The following is a 7,269-nucleotide window of genomic DNA, read 5'->3' on the forward strand; positions in this document are numbered from 1 at the left end:
TCCAGAATTTTAAAGAACAACCTGTGCCAATGACAAACCAGGTATTGCTGTCCAGGGGCCCATAGTCAAGACCTGTTGGAGAGGCCCATGGTTTTAAAATGCCCTTGGGGGATGATTTATGTTAAAATTTCCTTGAACCTGCTTTCTTAACAATGCCTGCTTAGACTTCCCAAAAAGGTCAAGACTACCTCCTTTTAGAGTAACCTATAATAAGGTTACTCTATAATATTTTCATTTGCTAACATATGAAGACGAGAAGCAGAGGAGCAGTGATGTGCCAGTAAAGCTTAACAACCGGCTCTCTGGGGGAAACAGCCTTGAGTTGTAGCAGTTGCTTATTTCCGTGGTGTAAATACTCGCATCACAGCCAATTTCAAGCTGTCTCCCTGAATGTGGAATTGGGAAGAGGTGCCTGTAATTGGCTCTCACAATCCAGGACCAGCTCCAGCCCAGCCACTGCTTTAGGCTAAGGAATAGCAGATGAAGAGAGCACAGAACTTGGAGAACAAAGACCTGGTTTGGATTCCAGATGTGCTCTTTCGTAATTTAGGTAAGTTACTTTTGGATTCTCTGTGAGTGCCTCTAAAATTTAAGAGAATGAGTGCTTTTCTAGCTGAGTGTGAACCAAATGAGGAAACACGTGGGGACATTTGCTCTGGCAAGAGCAGCATTATCTTCATCCCCAACTCACCTGAACGGTGTGTGGACTGTACCATGGGCACCACCGGATTCCTCTCATTTCATCCTACTGCACTTTCTCATGTGTAAAATATCCTTATTTTACAGAATAAAAATAGTCTTGGAGAAGTGGAGAGATAACCTCATAAAAGATACCAGTCCCTGTCTGCGTATCTATACAGCCCATTCATTGCACCCTCTGCGAGATGCTTAATGATTTCCCCCCTTTTTTTTTTTTTTTCTTTTGCAGTACTCAGGCCTCTTACTGTTGTGGCCTCTCCCGTTGCGGAGAACAGGCTCCGGACGCGCAGGCTCAGCGGCCATTGCTCACGGGCCCAGCCGCTCCGCGGCATGTGGGATCTTCTCGGACCGGGGCACAAACCTGTGTACCCTGCAACGGCAGGCAGACTCTCAACCACTGTGCCACCAGGGAAACCCAATGATTTCCCTTTTAAACTGGGAAAATATTCCTTGTAGACTGATGAATAGCCCCTAGGAATCTCAAAATCGGGACAGATCTCCTTCAGAGAGGGAGGTAGTAAGACCCCTGTGCTATACCAATTCAAGTATCATCCTTTTATGTCTTCCCACCCATTAAAGAATGATGCACTGTGTACAAAAGATATTCCTGTGTTCTCTGAACACAGGGTCGATTGCTCTTCAGGAGCTGTGGAGACCAGCTAAGCCATATCATTGACTTATTTACATTTCACTCCTTAAGGAGGTAACACAAAAAGATCACAAATTTGGGACTGCAGGGTCCTGGCTTCTCTCCCATTTCTTCCATTTACTAGATGGCTGACTTAGGTTGAGTTCCTCCCTTCTCAGTGTATCAGAAGTTCCTCCCTTCCTCTCAGTGTATCTCATCTAGAAAGCAAGGATATGCATAAATTTCTCATTAACTCTGTGTGTGTGTGTGTGTGTGTGTGTGTGTGTGTGTGAGAGAGAGAGAGAGAGAGAGAGAAAGAGAGAGAGAGAACTCGGATAATTTAAGTGTAAGCTCCTTGAAGGCAGAGCCTGCCTCTCCCAGCTTTTCACCTTCAGAATGTATTCAGTGGCAATGTTGTCCCTATTTGAAGAATAAGTGGGTCATGTGTCTGGAACAAAAATCACCACCAGAAGTCACTTTATAGATGCCAGTGATATTGAATCCAGTCCCAAAGAGCCTATAAAAACCTCTTCAGACTTTTGGAAAATGACAGCTCTATGGTTGTACAATTTCCAAATCAAGACAAGACACATATTTCTGCATTGTGAGCTTACTTTCAATGTGAAACGACCTCTCCAAAGCAACCACCACAAACAGCTAATAAATCGGGAATAAATAACGTATAATGTTGCAAGTTGCATCCACAATAATCTGTCATACATACATCTGCTAAGGATCGTGCAAGACAACCATACCCCTTGATTTAATTGGACCAAAGAGAGGTGACATATGCAGTATGATGGTCCCACTGACATTCTTTTGCACCCAAGGAATCAAATCAATGCCTACTTGCATATTAAGCACTATGAGGTCCTTTCTCCCCTGGAAGTGAGCATGTGTTGCTATTAGCCTGGCCTTGGAGGGGTGGGAAGAGAACCCCAGGGTGCAGTGGGGAGGCCAGGCAATATCCTACTGATTTCAGTGGGACCATGTGTTCTTTGAAATGCCCTGCAATGGTCCTGGCCGATCTCTTTCTAGGTCCGGCTGCAATGTTAATAGAAGTTTAATTCTAGCTGCTTCAGTCCTGGTTCTCTGAGAGCAGAGTATTAAAGCAGTGCTGAGACAACAATCAGATCGAATACATTTTGCACCATCCTTCCCCAGGAGAGATTAGAGTGCTGGTCTCTCCAATTGGAGGGCAGGGCAGGGAACGGAATCACCATGTGGCACAGGGGTCCTCAGGAAAGGGAAGCACAGAAGGAAGCTCTTCCTCCTTCTCCAAGGGCGGGTTGACTGTGTCCAGCAAGCCCATCTCCTGATGGTCATGCCTGCCCCCACCTGCATTATGCAAATCAACTTCTCCTACAAGCTTCTATTCACTGGCGGGCTGGAAACCCAGCCTTCCCGAGCCCTGGAGCCTGGAAGCTGAGCAGCTCTAGGCAATTATCTGTTTTGAAGGAATACACTGATTTGACATTCTTAAGAAGTCACAGACGTCTGATTTCATAATATAATTTGTAGAAGTAAAAAAGGCAAGTTAAACATTTGCTTACACATATCATGTTTACATGTGTTCAAAGAACTTTCCAAAACTTTGCAGTCTCATCCAACTGCATCTTTTTTAAGCTCGCTTCGCTCTTGTAGGTTTGCAAACAAATTCCACAGCACATTCAACCGCAAATTGATTTACTTTTGGGGAAACTCCTTGAGTTTCGCAACTTTCTTCTTGCTGTTTAACATACACACAGATGCAAAAAAGAAAAAACAATCTCCTAACACAGGAACACAAATCTGGCATTCGGAGGAGTCGATTTTTTCATTTATTCTCAAAGTGAAGGGAAAGCAGCAATGGATGCGATCCAGATTACCAAGGAGTGTGCAAATGACTTCTTGGGCCCCGCTGGCAGTGTGAGTGACAGCGCATCTCAGGGCAGGGAGGCTGAGGGAGAGAGGAGCGTCCCCTTGCGAGGGAAGACCATTCATTTAGCACGTAACCTGGATGTCCGGCTTTCCATCATTCAGTGAAGGGCATCACCACCCTCTCAAGCCTTCAAGACTGTGGGCCATCTTTAACTATGTTGTCTACCATACCTCCTATTGGATAATCAATCCCTGAGGTTGAGTCCCACTGACTGGAACCCTCTCATGTATCCTGAATGTCCTTATCTTGCTTATCCATTCCTACTGACCTATCACTTAGCACTTGGACTCTGGCAATAGCTTCCCCGACATTTTGCAGATCCAACCTCCTTCTGTCCCATACATGCTCCTCATTGTTGCCAGAGGGAGAAATACAGACTGTCCATCTGATCCCTTGTTAAACTTACAAGCACTCTCCTTCCTTCAGGATAAAGGGTCAACTCCTTAACTTTGGAAGTCTTTTATGATCAAGACCCTGCTTTCTTAAGAACCTGGTCTCCATGAGCAACTCTCAGGTTCCAACCAAATTCTGCTTATGTGCCACTCTGACCATCCCACAGGGCCTTTGCACATGCTGTTCCACTGACCATGAGCAGCCTCTTAACCATTTTCACCTGGAAGACTCCTACTCGTGCTTCAATATCAGCTCAGATGCTATGTCTGGAAATCATCCTTGAGCCCCCAGGACAGGGTTAAGACTTTCTTCCCCTTGTTCCTAGCATCCTACACTTCTCTGCCGTAGCATCTGTTGCCCTCAATGATTGCTTGCCTCTTTCTTGATGCATACCTCACTAAAATTTAATTTTCACAAGAGTTGGGCTGTATTTATTATGAGCTTTGCAAAACGCTATCTCCTTTAGAACCATGTTTTGATCACCTCTGTACCTACAACAACAAACACAGTTCCTGGAATGTGGTAGATGCTGCAGAAAGGTTTCACATGAATGAATGCATAAATGAATTAATTAGATAATGAAAATGTACAGGTGTGTAGTAACCCAGAAGGCTAAAGCTCAGACCCTTCTACTTGGCAAAGGTCCCTCACAAAGGAACCAAAATTTATCATGTAAGAGTCAGGCCACTGAAAGTAGTAGACTCCGTGGACAGTGGGTAGGAAAACCGCTACCTCAGGGGTCTGAAAAAAAAGCTACATCATTGCATCGGCCCCTCATCTTTAGACCTTACCCTCGTTCCTTCCCATTTATTGCTGCATCTGATGGTTTGACTTTCTGGAGATGCTGGAGAAAGTGTCAGAGAAGGTGAGGGTGTAAGGAGAGTGTTAACACCTGGAGGGGGTCACACAAGAGAGCCAGAGATGGAGAGAGGGACGGCAGGGGGCCTCTTCCTGCAGCTGAGCTGGCCCAAGGCTTATCTGGCCAAGGATCTCAAATGCACCAGGCCAGCTTCTCCTTGGCTGGAGTTTCAGAATATCCCATGCCCTACAGCCTGTGTCCTGAGAGGGGATGGAGACGGCAACCTCTGATGAACGGGCTCCGTGGAAAGCAACAGCCATGGCACACAATGAAGGAGGCAGAAGTTTACCAACAGATAGAACTTTCAATCTGCCTGATTTCTATCCCGGAATAAAGGAGCATCTGTCCAGCCTCCCACATTCCAAGGTTTTCCGTTTTGCTTTTGTTTGTTTGCTTTCAAGAAGTTTGTACGTAACCCAGTGTCCAGGCCATAAAGGGTGACTCCGGAAAGATCTCTTTGGATTGTGACCTGGTTGGCAGCTCGCTGCCCCAGGGCAGTCCTCATTCCCAGCCAGAGCTCTGCCATTAAGGCCTGGAAACCCACAGACATAATAGGAACCAGGCAGGGAAAGTGAAGCTGAAACCAGGAATGTGTGGCCGAGGCTTCCAGCTCTGCTCAGCTGTGTGAGGCCCGCTTCAGTCACGCATTGCTGCAGCTGGGATGCTCCAAACGAGTGTGTTGGCAACGGGGCGCCTGGGCTCGGGCTTCGGGGCTTTCTGGGTGCCTTTGTCCAAGCTGACAGCCGCCAGGGACCCCTCCCTGGTTCCTAGGAGCCAGCCTGGTGTTGAAACCCTGGCCCCGTGGGACTCAGCCAGAATGTGAGCAATGGATTGGAGACTCCCAGTCTATTCTTCAGCTTGGTCCTCCCAGGCTTTTGGAGCAAAGGAGGAGGGAGAGGCCTGGATACAGTAGAATAATTTTGGCAAAGGGCTCCCTCCTATAGGCCTGCAGAACTCGAGGTGTGACTCATGGACCAGAAGGAAGCAGGCGTGGACACTGTCTTCCAGGGTGGTCACCTGAAGGAACCATGGACAGAAAATTAATTGGAGGCTATCAATCTAACTTCAAAGGTCCCCACGCAACTGTACTTGGAAGAGAAAATGAACAGCGAAGATGGTGTTCAGCAAGACGGTGGCCTGATTGTCCCTCATCTGTTCCAATATTTGCCAAGAGGCATGAGCTACTAACCTGGCTCCTCTCTGCCACCACACGCACGCCATCTCGGAACTTCCAGGTTGCCGAGGGGCTCAGTGTTAATGCCATTCAGGAGCACCATCTTCTAACCTTCAGTCTCCCTGCAGATCAGACAGCTCTTGCTGCAGGCTGCACTGCCCATCATGGAAGCTCCATGCATCCAAGGCCAACACAACTGCTCTGGGCAAGGTGTGTCAAGGTGGGAGGTGGGGGACTGGGGCGAGAGCTTTGGAAAATGCTAATGTGGTTCAGATCATGACTAGCCCTCAGGACCTGAGGGGAGCAGAGGCTGAGGATGGAGACGGGGGTGTCTTCAGGGCCTGGCAACATACGTGACACTAAGTTACGTGAATGGTCTACCCATAGCTGGATTTTCTCCTTTTTGCTTCGTGTCTTTTACTTTGAGTTTGTTCTTCCATGGAAAAGCTGGTGTGATTCATAAAACAGAGTCGTCAAGTGAATTGACAACATGCATAAAGGTGCTGTTTTATTACCTGCATGCTTGTGTATATGTGTATGTGTGTGTGTGTGTAGAATGGATATAGATTTGATAGGTAGATAGATAGATGATAGATTTCTAATCATTATATAAAAGAATTGATTCTCATTGTAGAAAATTTGGAAAATATCGATAGGTAAGAAAATGCAAATCATTCATGATTGCATCACTCAGAGATTAAAAACGATTCACATCTTAATGTACTTCATTCTTTTAGCAAATATTATTTTACAAATTTGAGATCACACTGAATAAACGATGGTACCTGGCTTTTTTCAATTAATGTTGTAAGTAAGTTTTATTTTCCCCCTTCCTTGAGACCTAATTTTGTTTCAGGTTAATTTTCATTTTGTTTAATAAAGACAAATAAAGAAAGAAAGATTTTTCATTATATTTGAGAGAGTAAGACAACAGAATTCCTGAATTACTTTTAGATGCTTCAGCTGTTGCTATTTGCCCACTCTCTGGGTTTCTACAGCCTATTGGTAGGTGGAGCAAAAAACAAATCACATGCTATCCATGCCCAAGCTATAGGTCAGTTGTGTGAAAGGAAATTAGCCATACTGAGCTGAAAGGTAGTCTGATCTCCTTACAGAAGAGTCATGTGATTCCTCTGTCAATGGAAACTTAGGTTGCTTCCATGTCCTGGCTATTGTAAATAGTGCTGCAGTGAACAGCTGCAGGGGTGCATGTGTCTTTTTGAATTATGGTTTTCTCAGAGTATACGCCCAGTAGTGGGATTGCTGGGTCATATGGTAGTTCTATTTGTAGTTTTTTAAGGAACCTCCATACTGTTCTCCACAGTGATGGTATCAATTTACATTGCCACCAACAGTGCAGTTGGGTTCCCTTTTCTCCACACCTCTCCAGCATTTGTTGTTTGTAGATTTTTTGACAATGCCCATTCTGACTGGTGTGAGGTGATACCTCATGGTATGTTTGATTTTCATTTCTCTAATAATTAGTGGCGCTGGGCATCTTTTCATATGTTTGTTGGCCATCTGTATGTCTTCCTTAGAGAAATGTCTGTTTAGGTCTTCTGCCCACATATACACAATGGAATATTACTCAGCCA

The sequence above is a fragment of the Aethalodelphis obliquidens genome, unplaced genomic scaffold (genome assembly GCF_003676395.1).
Source record: "Aethalodelphis obliquidens isolate GAN/ISIS:26980383/991018 unplaced genomic scaffold, ASM367639v1 scaffold21, whole genome shotgun sequence".
NCBI classification, from domain to species: Eukaryota; Metazoa; Chordata; class Mammalia; order Artiodactyla; family Delphinidae; genus Aethalodelphis; species Aethalodelphis obliquidens.